Here is a 14,241-nt window from a genome sequence, read left to right on the forward strand (position 1 = left end):
TGCGAACAGTATTTTTTATAACGTTTTCAAACTGTTAATACATCACTGGGAATACAAGTGTGGTAACCCCCTATGTATTCCCACCGATGTATTCAGAGTTTGAAAACATTATAAAAAATACTGTTCGCATTTAGTTTGGCCCCTTTAGCTGTGAAAACGTTTTCCAACCATTTATAAGCTGTGGTATCCAAGAACCCTTTTAAAGCGATGTTTTTTACAACATTTTCAAACTCTTAATACATCGCTGGGAATACAAAGTGCGGTAACCCCCTTATCTCTCTGAAGAAGTTGACTGGTGGGCAAAAATTGCATTGTTGAATTTCAGCTGACCTGAAATTACTGTCTGTCGGTTCATAAACTGGTCGAGTGTTCAGATCGTGGATAACTTGCAAGGCCAGCTAAAATGGAAGCTGTTCTGTATCTTCTGTAACATAGGTCAGGAATATAAACTTCTCAGTCTCTAGTGGCTGGATGGCAATTTTTAAGTGGGTGAATGCGCAGACATTCCCCAATCCCTCCGTATGCTAGCATATGCAGAAATGATTGTCCTTTCTCACACTTATATAGGCATGTATCATCTTCAGCCAACTATATCAGAATGAATTGTAAAAGAACTCCTACAACTCCCTCCTCCAAAGGCACAAGCAGCTTGGAAGCAAGCAGCTGTTTCCACTTACATCATTTTGCCTGCCCACTTTCAGCATGTACTTTATTTCAGCAAGTTGTTTGGGAAAGCCCTGGCAATCTGCTGAAGTGGCTTCCACCTGAGCAGTAGAGCTGGCTCCCTAACGCTGGTGGCTGCCCAGCAGTTCCGGCTCTATTTCTGTAGCAAAGTATTTTCCAGCCTCATGTTCCTTACTTAGGAAATCATTTTAATTTAAGTGTTCATTTCTTAGAATTCTTTCGGGATAAATCTTGCTGTATGCTGTAGCATTCTCTTTGTTATTACCATCTATTCTCCCCCCCCCCCCGAATGTCTGTCAGTAACATGGAAATGCTGAATTGAGTAAGTAATGCAAATATCATGAAGTAGGGGGAATGGAACAGAACAAGCTCAAAAAGCAGTTTTGCCTAATGGATAAAGCTTGACTTGGATTATCTTGGTTCAGATCCTTGTTGTTTAGCATTATGGATGGTGTGGGCATTTACTGTTTCTCAGTCTTAATTTCCTAAACTGTAAAATCTGAATAACAGAGTATTGTTCTGTATTACTGAATGCTGTTTAACATGTTTCTTATACATGACAGTTACTATAAAATTGTTATTGATGTCAGGTAGAATTTCCTGTGAGTAGTTTTTTTAAGAAGATCTTTTATCAGCTTATCAGCCAAACTGAAATGTAAATGCTCTGAAGTATTTAGGTCAGTTAGATTTAAGTTACAAGATGTTTCTGAAATGTTAAGCTAGACAGAGGCAAGTGGGTGTTTTACAGAAGAAAATATTACCATTTTAAGATTCTGTTCTTACTGACCCTAAGGTAGTGAACAGTAAAATTCAACACTGACATTCATTTTTAAAAGTTAAAACAGTTTAAGCTTTTATGTTACTATTAAAATATTAGGTACAGTAGAACAGGTGATGTCCCATAGTTATTCATGTCAAAGTCCTTTAAATTAGGCCAGAAGGCCTGCAGAGACAAAACGGCGCTCTCACCTCCAGGGAGTAGAAGTTCTGGAATTTGATGGTAGCAGCTGAAAAGGTCTTCCCATGAGTTTTGACCAACCTTACTTCAGATAAGTTTGGTTTCTGCCAGAAAGAACCATTGCTGGATCTCAGAGCTCAGACAGATTGATATGGCTGGAGGTGGGCCTTGAGGTACTTTGAACAACTGCTGGGGGCCTAGGACTTTGAAGGGTAATTTCAGCACCTTGAATAGAGCCCAAGAACAAATTGGCTTCCTATGCAGCTGGTATATTATTGGCATGGTGTGCACATAACAGCAACTATCAGTTAATACTTTGCTACCATATTTTGTACCAGCTTCTGAAATGGCTTCAAAGGTGAGCTGCTGCCTGTGCGCTACGTCCCGGGGCAGGCCAGGTTCCGGGGAGCCCAAAGACAACGAGGGGAGAGACCAGTCCGATCCCCCGCAAACATTCGACCGTGTTCCCGTTCCTGCCGTCGCCCTAGAGGCAGCCGCATCCGCCAACAGTTGCTCCTCTGCTCGCCTCTGGTCAGCGAGCGCGCGGTCCGCCTTGAGTTTGGCGGCAGTGGCAGCCGTCACAATTGGTACAGCCGCCTGCTCCAAGAGTATTTGGATTTCCTTGTGCTGGCCCAACAGCTGTTGGCCCTGTTGAGCCAGACCCGCAGAGGAAGGACCGAATTCAGGAGTTAGTATCTTCTCGACGTCGGCTGCCGTTGCCGTGGCCGGCGTGAAATCCACAAGAACCAGGACTGTCCTGGTGGCAGCATTCTGTGCTTCCCGGCGGAATAGGGTGGGATCTGGAACAGTTTGCGGAACCTCTCCCACCAGAGCCCCCGCCATTGGGAAACAGAACTGGGGCCCTGAATCGGGGCCGCCGACTCCTGTTGCGTCCCGCGGAGCGTAAGCTCAGCCAACAACCAGGTTAGGAGAGTAAAGTCCTCTTGCGCTAACCGGGCCTCCTCCAGCAAAGTATCAAGTCCCAAAAAGTCATTGTGGGCACGTAGATCAGCGTCCTGAGTCCTCCAGGGGGTCGCCGCTGCCAGGCGACGCCACTGATCAATCACCAGCCCAACCAGCTGAACGGACTGTGCGTAAGTCCACTGCACCTCCTCCAAGACGACACACCGAAAGTCAGAGTCCTCGGGGAGCTCGTCCTGCGCCCAAGCCGAGGAGACGAGTGTCCAGGCAAACCCTCCAGGGCTCCAGCCAAGGTCAACAAGTAAGGATACCACTAGTATCCTAATGTAAGCTCTAGCCCTGCGGCGAACCCATAAACAGATTTCAGCAGACGGCAAATTCACGAAAGCAGTTTTATTGGTTAGAATCGACAGGTTTCAGAAGCCATATTCAAAAGGACACTAGTACGGGGCAAAGGCAAGGTGCACAGCATATATGGAAAAGCAAAAGGAGATAACTGGTAATCTAGGCAACCCCCCTCCCAGAGGCAGGAAGGAGCACTTGGCAATTCCCACAGTATGGGAATCTATGAAGACTAAACACGGGGCACAGACTGGCCTTGGACAGAACAGCACAGCAGCACCTGGGAGCAGCACAATCGCACTACCGCATACCATCCTCCTGGCTTGCTCCTGACACCCACTGGTATTGACGGGGCAATTTCCTTGCAATTAATCTGCCCTGTTGATATCCATGAGACTTAAGCATTGCCAGTATAACTCCTAAATAACATTAACAATAGCAGGACAGTGTTTCACCTCAAATAATAGCATCTCCATTTTGGGGGGAGTTTGCCACATAGCATCAAAGAATATTAGTGTTTAGCTTCAATAGACAATTAAGACCTTTCAAGGCATTAAAATATTGCATTTGTGAGTCCAAATCTTACTATCTTCCCTCCAAACTCCATAGATCAAGGGCAGGCACTGAAAAGTTTTCTTTGGTCCTAGGAGCTAACCCCAGAACTTAAGAGCCAGACTCATTTTTCAGCTTTCCTTATTTAGTAATTTAACAGCCATATTTTGTAATTCTTGCTACCACAAAACCTAATCCTAAACTCATCCTAAACAATTTATCACAATTTTATTCACACTATGACAAAAGTGTGGTAGTTTATAAATAACTATGGAGGTAACCCTGGTTGCCTAACCCCTACAAAAAACCTAGCCTCCAACCCTAACCTAACCTCTAGTTTCTCATAAATTCACTATGGTTTAAAAAGCTCTGTTTCACAAAATACTGGAACCTATATTGAAGGCAGGTAATTGAGAAATGAATTCATCTACCACAATGAATATAAGCAATGATGAAGAACTTTGTGATCATGCATTTATTCATACAAGAACACATTATGATGTGAAATGATAAATAAGCTTTGTAGTTCCACTGAGGATTGCCCAGGGAACTACAATAAAATCACTGCTGAAAATAGCAGGTACCATAATGACATTTCCAGGTGTTATGATGATCTGCGACTCACCAGTCCCTATGGTAGGGCCACAAAGGATTTACCAGTATAAAAATCTTCCACATGGCTAATTGACTTGACAGTAACCTTTAGATCTTGGTATCTGACGAAGGGAGCTTTGACTCTCTAAAGCTTATATCCTGGAAATCACACTGGACTTTAAAACAACATGGCTACCCACCTGAAACTATTTTTAGATCTTAAATACTCAATACTGTTGCATTACTACAACAGGATTTAAATGCTTAACTTCTTCCTCCTCCTCCATCTTCAGACGTGTGTTGGTTCCTAGACAAATCATGGCTTGTCTTACAAGAATGAGCCTTGGAATCCTGGGGCTTGCATGCTCCCTCCTAGAGAAATACAGGCACGGGCAAGGGGAAGATGAGTGTGGGGGGAAGCTTCTCCCTGCCATAAGGACTCCCCCCTCCACAATGGGATGAGTGAAATGTTCTTTAAAACGAGGTTTTATTCACTCAAAATGTAGCATGAAAATTGTTGTGCAAGACAAATCTACAGCACTGGATACTGATGATTCAAATGTATACTGATGAGATAAGCAGATTTTCAAGGATACGTTTAAACGTGAATAATTTTTGTGGCAATTAATATGATACACTGTCTTTGATGATAATTCATTATTAAAGAGTTCAGTTGGATCCAGTTCAATTTTTTTGCTTGATCTCACCCAATTCTCCTCCTTACCACAGTCCCTGCACCACACAGCTCTTGTCCATGATGCTCAGAACAGCTTTTCTTGTGGTCAAAAGGGACATCCTCCTACCTGTTTCACAGACTGAAAAGCTGGTTGGATCAAACAAAACATTTTAATGTTATAAAATTTGAATCATATCTAAATTTGCTCACAGTCTTATTGTGAATAATACACTTTTTTGTTTACCACTCACATAAAAAATTAAGCTGTATGTGCTAAGATAGCATCGGGTGCAGCAGTTAGTTCTCAGATGCTAGGTACAGCAGAATACAAAGCAATTTAAATACGCCAAAGAATATTATTGTCTATGCTAACTAAATTATAAATTCTGCATTTTATGTGGTAAAAGTGGTAAAAGAAGTTTAGGTTTGATAGGGAAATGGTAAAATAAGTTCAGGTTTAATAGAAAATAAGTATTAATATGTTCCAACTCCCCGCTGCCCGCCCAACATGCCATTTTTCCTCAGGAAACAAACAGAAAAGCATGTTTTCCCCCAAAGTTTCAAAATTCCTGGATAGCATACATATCTACTCCCTTCCTTCACATTGTTCAGGAACTGAAAAATACCTTGTTCATAAACCATAATTTATTATGTTTAAGCTACAAACTATGAGGTTTCTTGCCTAAAAACCAGCATTAAACCGTGGTAGTGTTTAAAGTGCCTTGACCTGGATAGCCCCAGACTAGCCTGATCTCGTCAGATCTCAGAAGCTAAGCTGTGTTGACCCTGGCTAGTATTTGGATGGGAGGCAATGGCAAGCCACCTCTGAACATCTCTTGCCTTGAAAACCTTGCAGGGTTGCCATGACTTGACTATGACTTGACAGCACACAAAAGCTATGACTTGACAGCACACAAAAAAGGTTTAATGTAGACCCTTAGCTGTTGGCAGGCATTATGAAGCATTTTAATTCAGTTCTAACAATCAAACAGCACAAATTATTTATATAAGAAAGCAAGGTTTCTCAATATATTTAACAAGGTATAATTTCTTTTATATCACATTAATTATTTTACTTTTTGCAGCTCTTAAAAATGGACCCTAATTTATCAAATTGGATAGTATTAGAATTGTCAAAGATCCTTCAGTGTTTTACCAGGTAGCTTAGGAGTATAATGTACATCAATGGATGCTGAAGCATAGCAAGATATAATATTAATTTTTATTTTCTACAGAAATATATACATCTGATTTCTGCAGGTGCCTCAATTTTTGGCTTTGGGCCAACTGTTTGAGACTATACACAATTTTTAAAGATTAGTACCATGAATGTCTTTAGACTACTTTAGCTCTATACTGCAGGTTACAGCAATATATGACTACTCTAGACAATAGGAAAAAAACTGCATATGAGGTACTGCTGCATATGAGCCAGTGATTTATCAGTTAGTACAATACTGATAATGTCCCACTTTTCTTTTACTTGGTAATCAGAGCATAACCATAAAAAGCACCAGTAGGAGTGTAAAACAGAAGTGATACTCCAAGATTTTTGGCAGTTTGGGGGCTTTGAGGCGCAAGAAGTCTTTAAAAATCTTATCTGCACACTCAATGCTAGTGATTACAATATCAGGGAGACCCAGGTTTGAAACCCCACTCTGCCATGGAAGCTTGCTAGGTGATCTTGAGCCAGTCACACACTCTTAGCCTAACCTATCTCACAGGATTGTTGTGAGGATATAATGGAGGAGACTGATGTAAGCCACCCTGGGTCCTCATTGGGGGGGGGGGGAAGGTGGAGTATGAATGAAGTAAATACATAAATAAAATCTATTACTGCACTGAACTTTTGGAAAATGAACATTCTGGTGCAAAAAGGGGGCTTTTAGGAGGCCCAAAATGTTCCCTGAACCTGCTCCCCCTCTGGCACTCACCCTTTTAGAGCCTGTGTGATGCTCCACTACTGCTCAGGTGTCACTGTTTCTTTTACACGGAACCTTTCCTGCTAACTACGAAATCCAGACTATCAGGAATCAAACAGCCAGCATGATGCCAAATTGCCATTCAGACTTGACTAGGTAAGGGTGAAGTCAAACGGGGAGGGGGGGGGGAGATGAATAAGTGGAAAAGTAATTCTAAATTCCATTTGCAATAGTTACATGTAATGTCACTATAAAATAAATCACAGAAGACTTAAATCACAAACATTTCATACATAGCAGTAAACATTCAGTCGATTGATCAAATAAATCTTTGGACTGAGAAGGTGCCTACAATGTCTCAGGCAAGATTTTTAACTGTTCATCATTTTTAAGTGCTTATAAAAATGGCAAACACTTAAGAGCAAGTTTTCCCTTCTCTCATACATACAAAGGAATGCCTCTTCTAAAATGGTGTCTCTTGTGAGTTATAATCAAAGTATGCCTTTTCAAAACTATGGTTATAATATGCAAATACATCCTTATTTAATCCTCTGATTACAGCCTATTCAATGAACTATAATGTGTTTAGATTACCACCCTAATTACAGTATCCCATTTTTATTCCACCCTTCTTCTGAGGAACAGGGGGCAGCATCCATGACCGTCCATATCTCCATTTTATCCTCACAACCACCTTGTGAAGTAGACTGGGCTAAGAGACAGACACTGGCTCAAGGTCACACACTTAATTTCATGGCTGAGGTTTCCTCAGTTCTTGGCCAACCACTACGTCTATAACTGCATGAGATGACAGATCTGGCAAACCAGTGACATTTCTTTTTCTGCTGAAAAAGATTCTATCCTTGGCAGACATTTTCCACTTGTGATGTTTCTCACAGTTGTATGTGTACAGACATAGGAAAATAGGGTACTAAAATGTTATTGAGAAGGCATGACTTGCTGGAGGGCAAGGAGGAGAAGGTAAAATCCTCATTCTATGGTAGCAGCATGAACAACAGAAAAGATATGTGAGAACTAGTAAGGTCAAATGAGTCATGTTTTGAGATCCACTAGCTTACACTACACTGCTAAGCACAGAAATCTATGCTTTAGATTCTTTGATACTTACTTATGATATGTATATCTTGCTTTTCTGACAATAATCTCCTAAAATAACATATATCGATAGAGAAAGACTGGCCCTATCCACAGGTTCACAATCTACAAGACAAGACACAGAAGTGCTTTATTTCTTACTAGTACATGTTTTGTAAACCTTTGAATATACAAACAATGCAATAGCAAAACTTTAAGAAAATCTCTGTAAACTAATCTCTATTAAACTAAACTCTCAGACTAATTAGATTTTATTTGCCAACTCTGTGTAGAGTCCAAAACAAACCCAAATCTAAGTAAAAGTACATTTACAGTGCAATTCTAAACTGTTATATACCCTTCTAAGTCAATGGACTTAGAAGTCCATTGACTTTCCAAAACACCACCCTTATCCATACTTGTAGCTTTTACTACAAGTTTAACACAGCCATTTGCCAAGGAGTTCCAAAACTTCACCTAACATAATCGACCCAAACAAATTAATATTTGATTAATAAAGCAACCCAACTGCAGTTTGTATTAAGTCAGCTATATTAGGCAGAACAAGTTTTGATAAATACCGGTATTAAAAACAACAGTAACTGATACTAGAGTAACCATGAAAAAACCAGTAATACAGAACAGGTCTTCAAATACACACACAACAGCAGTCTCTCAGTTGGGAAAACATTTTCCTTATTTTTTTTCTCAAGTTTTTTTTTAATTAGGCCAGAATTTTACATAATTACATTTCATCCTGTACTTCTGGAATTTCATAGTCCCCTTGACCCTTCTTTAAAAAAATACTCGTATCTAAATTGGTTGCATAATGAGGATCCATTCAATGCATCTGAAGAAGTCGGTTCAAGTCCACAAAACTGATGCTGGAATACAATTCTGTTAGTCTTTGAAAACTGCTAGCAGAGTCCTGCCTCTTTTACTTCTGTGGCAAAACACCAACACAGCTATCCCTGTGGAATGATTTCTCATTACTGATGCTCTATTTTTCCTTGCCCAATCAGACACACTCTTGTAACCAATACAAAATGTGTATTGCCATTACAGACAGATATTTTTGTTTTGTATCACATAACCACTTTTTGCCAAAGAGCTAAAGATGCATGAATTCCGAAGTGTTAAGACACTGAAAGTGGCATCTAAGACTAAATTATCTCCTTACAACCTCCTGGCTCACATGTTCAACCATGTTTTAATTTATTAGTTAAGTCAGCAATCAGATATATTTTGTCCAATTCTGAACAGAATATATTTTCCCATAAGCACTATATTCCCATTGTAAGAAATTGTTCTATGTACACATCTTCCAAAGCCAGTGTGGTATCGTGATTAAGAGTGTAAGGCTAGTATCTAGGAGACCTGGGTTGACTCTGCCATGAAAGCTCGCTGGTTGACCTTGGACCAATCACACTCTCTCAACCTAACCTACCTTATAAGGTTATTGTGAGGATAAGATGGAGGAGAGAAGAATGATATATGCTGCTTTGCATCTCCATTGGGGATAAAGGTGGGATATAAATTAATTAAATAAATATTTCCTGCAGAATAACTGAGATAGATTCAAAAGTTATCCAGAATGCGTTGATGCTTAAACAGCTATGATTTTATTGCCCAGGCTCAAACTGAAGAGTAATCTTATACATCAATTTTTACATGCCTTGTTGAGGTAACCAAGGATTTACCATAGGATAAAAACAGGGGAAGAGCCCTATGGTGCAGAGTGGTAAGCTGCAGTACTGCAGTCCAAGCTCTGCTCACGACCTGAGTTTGATCCCAACGGACGTTGGTTTCAGGTAGCCGGCTCAAGGTTGACTCAGCCTTCCATCCTTCCGAGGTCGGTCAAATGAGTACCCAGCTTGCTGGGGGTAAAGGGAAGATGACTGGGGAAGGCACTGGCAAACCACCCCGTAAACAAAGTCTGCCTAGAAAACTTCGGGATGTGACATCACCCCATGGTTCAGGAATGACGGTGCTTGCACAGGGGACCTTTACCTTTTTTACCTAAAAACATACTTTTTTTTTAATTAGCAAATGCTACGCAATGGGTTCTACTATTAATCTTGAATCACTAGCAAATATAAAGAAAAAATTACATTGGAGAAATAATTAATTTCTCCAACAAGATTTCTTATGAACCAATGTTTCCAACCCAATGTTACTCACAGAACGAGTGTTGACAGCTTGCAAGCAGAGCTACTAATAAGGAGGGAAGAAGCTTTGAAGTAAGAGCATTTAAGATCTGTTTTGGCCACAAGATCCCATTTAAAAGATAAAACTAAACCAAGAGAAAAGGTTGGTGCAAGTTAAAAGTATCGTGGAACTAAATTCCGAAGGTGGAGAATAGAGTCTGAGGAGCTGAGGATAAAGGAAGATACCACAGGATGGTCGATGATGTGAAATGGGGATCATAAGGAAGAAAAACTTCAAACGGGAGGTAGAAGAAAAAGTAAACAGGTAGGACTGAAGGGATGTGAGGTGGCCAACCATCGTGGGGCCAATCATTTTGGGAGTGATGCTCTGACACCAAACATCCACAAAACTGCATCTCTGGCTGCCGTTACTGACTCCCAAAGAATTATTACTGCCCTTTCCCTCTTCCCGAACTATAAAGCACGGGCTACAATAAGCAGATATGGGCAGGATGAGGAACTCCACCATTTTCCCACCCAAGCAACGGCCAGTGCGATGTAGCGGTTAAGCGTGGTGGTTTGGAGCGGCGCACTCTAATCTGGAGAACCGGGTTTGATTCCCCACTCCTCCGCACGAGCGGCGGACTCTAATCTGGTGAACCGGGTTTGATTCCCCACTTCTCCGCATGAGCAGTGGACTCTAATCTGGAGAATTGGGTTTGATTCCCCGCTCCTCCACATGAGCAGTGGACTCTAATCTGGAGAACCGGGTTGGTTTCCCCACTCCTCCGCATCAGCAGTGGACTCTAATCTGGAGAACCGGGTTTGATTACCCACTCCTCCGCATGAGCGGTGGACTCTAATCTGGAGAACCGGGTTTGATTCCCCGCTCCTCCGCACGAGCGGCGGACTCTAATCTGGAGAACCGGGTTTGATTCCCCGCTCCTCCGCATGAGCGGCGGACTCTAATCTGGAGAACCGGGTTTGATTCCCCGCTCCTCCGCATGAGCGGCGGACTCTAATCTGGAGAACCGGGGTTTGATTCCCCGCTCCTCCGCATGAGCGGCGGACTCTAATCTGGAGAACCGGGGTTTGATTCCCCGCTCCTCCGCATGAGCGGCGGACTCTAATCTGGAGAACCGGGGTTTGATTCCCCGCTCCTCCGCACGAGCGGCGGACTCTAATCTGGTGGACCGGGTTGGTTTCCCCGCTCCTGCCCATGAAACCAGCTGGGTGACCTTGGGCCAGTCACAGCTCTCTCCGAACTCTCTCAGACACCCCACCTACCTCCCAGGGTGTCTGCTGCAGGGAAGGGTGATGGTTAAGTTGGTCTGATTCCCCCTTCAGCGGTCGAGAAACGCGGCCTATAAAAACCAGCTCTGCTGCTACTTCATAACAAACCCGCATTCCACTTCCCGCGTGCGTTGGAGCAACGATCTATTTTAAGGCCAGCCACTGGGACGGAGGCTGGGAGCAAGAGATGCGTGCGTGAGTAGAGGAGGAGGAGGAGGAGGAGGAGGAGGAGGAGGAGGAGGAGGAGGGGGGGGGGAAGCAGAAAGAACGTGTCGGGCCCACAGGAACTGAAAGGGGGGGGGGAGAAAGAGACAGAATCGGCCCAGCGGCCGAGGAGGAAAAGGTCACCGTGTGGCACCAGAGGACAATAACCGAGCAGGAGCAGCCAGGCAGAGGGGGAAGGATGCCCCGGAAAGCGGGCACAATGGCGAGCGGGGGCGGGGGGGGGGAAGGCCCCATGAGGGAAGGCCCCGAGGCTGGCGCGGGTCTCGCCGCCACTTCTCTCCCCGGCGTCAGAGGCCTAGCTCGCCTCGGGAGCCAGGCAGAGCGGGGAGGCCTCTCCAAACCACCGCGCCGCCCCGCTTTCCTCTTCCGTCACTACGACCCGCTTTCTCTGCGGCCGGGCCACGACAGGGCCGGGCCGCCCGCCTTCCCCAGCCTCGCTTGACCCGGCTCGGCCGCGCTGCGCCACAACCCCGGGGTGGTGGTGGGGGGGGGGCAGGCCTACGTCTCGGCTGCCTTCCCCCGCCCGCCACTCTCGCCGCCCGCTCTCCTCCCGCCACAAGGCCGGGCCTCCTCGGCCTCCTCCCCCCCCACCCCCCGGCCGCACTCACCCCCACATCGCGCGTCCCCCGCGGAAAGACCCCCGTCCGTCCGTCAGCCAGCCAGCCAAGCAGGCCCGGCGGCCTCGTCCGTCCACACTCACACGCGCGCGAGCCCGCCTCTTCCGGATCCGCCGCCGCGGGAAGGAGCTGGCGTCACCCACCCGGCCTCCCGCCCCCCCTTCCCCGCCCCCGCTTGGCGGCGACTCTCATCGGGGCCCCAACGGAGCTGGAGGCGGCGGGGGTTCCGGCTCCTCCTCAGACGCTTCGCGCCTTTTTCGCCTCACTCTCCCCCCCTCCCCTTACCGGCTCACAGTTGCGACCGTTTGAGGCAACCGAATGTGGGGGTGGGGGAGGGGGAGCTTCGCTTTCCCCCTCAGAGACGCGCCCCCCCCCCCCACACACGCACCCTTTCCCCCTTCGTCCCAGTTGTTCTTTGAGGAACGGGAAGGAGGATTTCGATTCTGTTTTTATTTTTATTATTATTTATTTTTATTCACTTACCTGCGAGCCATGAGAGAGAGCACTTGTGTGTAGAATAGTAACTAAAAGGGGATTTGCCTTTCCTTTTATCCTTTCATCCCTTGGAAGCTCCTTGATCAATTGATCTTGAGCAGCATCTGTCTAGTGTTGGAGGGATATAAGGACTGAAACCAATCTTGCCACTGACAATGTAGCCTTGGGGTCCCCGTCGCTTAGTAAAAAAGGCATTATGTCAGTCACAGAGGCATTGGATTTGTATGTTAAAAGGGGGGAAATATAGTGCGATCGAAGTTCCTCGTAAAAGCGGCAAAAAAGGGGATTTGAAGCCATCGTCAGAAAGGCAGAAAGATGGATAAGACTGGTTCTTGTAGGTTATCCGGGCTGTGTAACCGTGGTCTTACACAGCCCGGATAACCTACAAGAACCAATGAACTCTGACCGTGAAAGCCTTCGACAATATTATGGATAAGACTGCCTTCAAGTCCCCATTTAATAAATGGCCACAAAACCAAAATGACCCTGCTGAATTTCATGCACCCCTTTCTCCTACTGTGAAAATGAGTCCACCGAAGTGGCTTCTGACCAAAAACGGCAGGCAGGTAGATAGATATGGCTGGCTTCAAATCCCCGTTTAATAAATGGCCACGAAAGAAACCAAATGACCCTGCTGAATTTCACAGCCATGCACCCCCCTTCACCCTGCAATGGAAACGAGTCAACCAAAGTTGCATCTCAGGAAAAACGAAACTGGAATCTCGTGGCACCTTACAAGAGGGCACAATCCTAAAAACACTTCCCTAAAAACTCCACTGAGTAGACCAGTAGGATTAGGAGAGTAGGCCAATTTAGGATTGCACTGTAAAAAGACGTACTTAACTTTATGTTGGGTTAGGTCTAGATCTTGTTAGTCTTTTTAAAGTGCGCTATGACTCCTGATTGTTTTTGTTACAACAGACTATGGCCATTTATTCATGGAAGGCTTTGCATTGGATTTGTCACTCTATAGATGCACATTTTCCCCATCTGAATTCTCAAAACTCTGCATGGCGGCTTATTGTTGAGTATTGAGAATATGGATGGGGGGAAAGTGCATCTAAAGAGTGGCAAATTCAATGAAAAACCTTCCATGAATAAATGGCCTACCAGTGCTGTGCAACCATAGGCAAAATTACTCCAGTCTAAATCGATTTATGTCAACAGGTTTAGACTGGAGTAACTGCATAGGATTGTGCTGTTGCCAGGGCTATCCAGAGTAACTCTGGGGATGCCAGGATTTTCATGTCAAATGTGTAATCAAATTTACCTTGACTGGAAACCAGATGTGAGTCAGTTGCTGGGTCAGTTCTTTTTGGCACCAAATGACTCAGGTACCTGCCAAACAAGTTTGCAGTTTATTTCCCAAAACTGCTTATGTGTTTTAATGTTCATTGTTTTGTATTTTATTTTGTATTTGTATTGATTTTTCTCAAGACCTTTTTGGTCAGAGGAGGGTAATAATAAAGGAAGGAAAGGAACTGCTTATATGTAAAATGGGTCTAATCCAAACACATCAGTAGCCATTAATGTCAATGAGGAGTACTTAGACAAATGCCAAATGGTAGGATTTTTTTTTAAAAAAACCTCCGCATCTGTTTAAGCACTGTTTTATATGACTTGTGACTGATTTTATATGACTTGTGACTGATTGGGGCTCTCCCCCAATGGGACTGGAATCGGGGACCTTGCGTAGGTTACATGTGAGCCTTTCCACACC

At 44.2% G+C, this 14,241-nt stretch overlaps 1 protein-coding gene across 1 annotated transcript in view; it reads right to left on the reverse strand.

The window, feature by feature from the left end:
* CUL1 (cullin 1) overlaps nt 1-12,036 on the reverse strand; it is a 68,633-nt gene extending 56,597 nt beyond the window's left edge. The window contains exon 1 of the mRNA XM_056857506.1: nt 12,018-12,036. The gene's annotated coding sequence lies outside the window, so the exon portion shown is untranslated. The remainder of the gene's footprint in view (nt 1-12,017) is intronic.
* Between the last annotated feature and the right edge of the window lie 2,205 nt (nt 12,037-14,241).

This window comes from Euleptes europaea, chromosome 11 (genome assembly GCF_029931775.1).
Source record: "Euleptes europaea isolate rEulEur1 chromosome 11, rEulEur1.hap1, whole genome shotgun sequence".
Lineage (NCBI taxonomy): Eukaryota > Metazoa > Chordata > Lepidosauria > Squamata > Sphaerodactylidae > Euleptes > Euleptes europaea.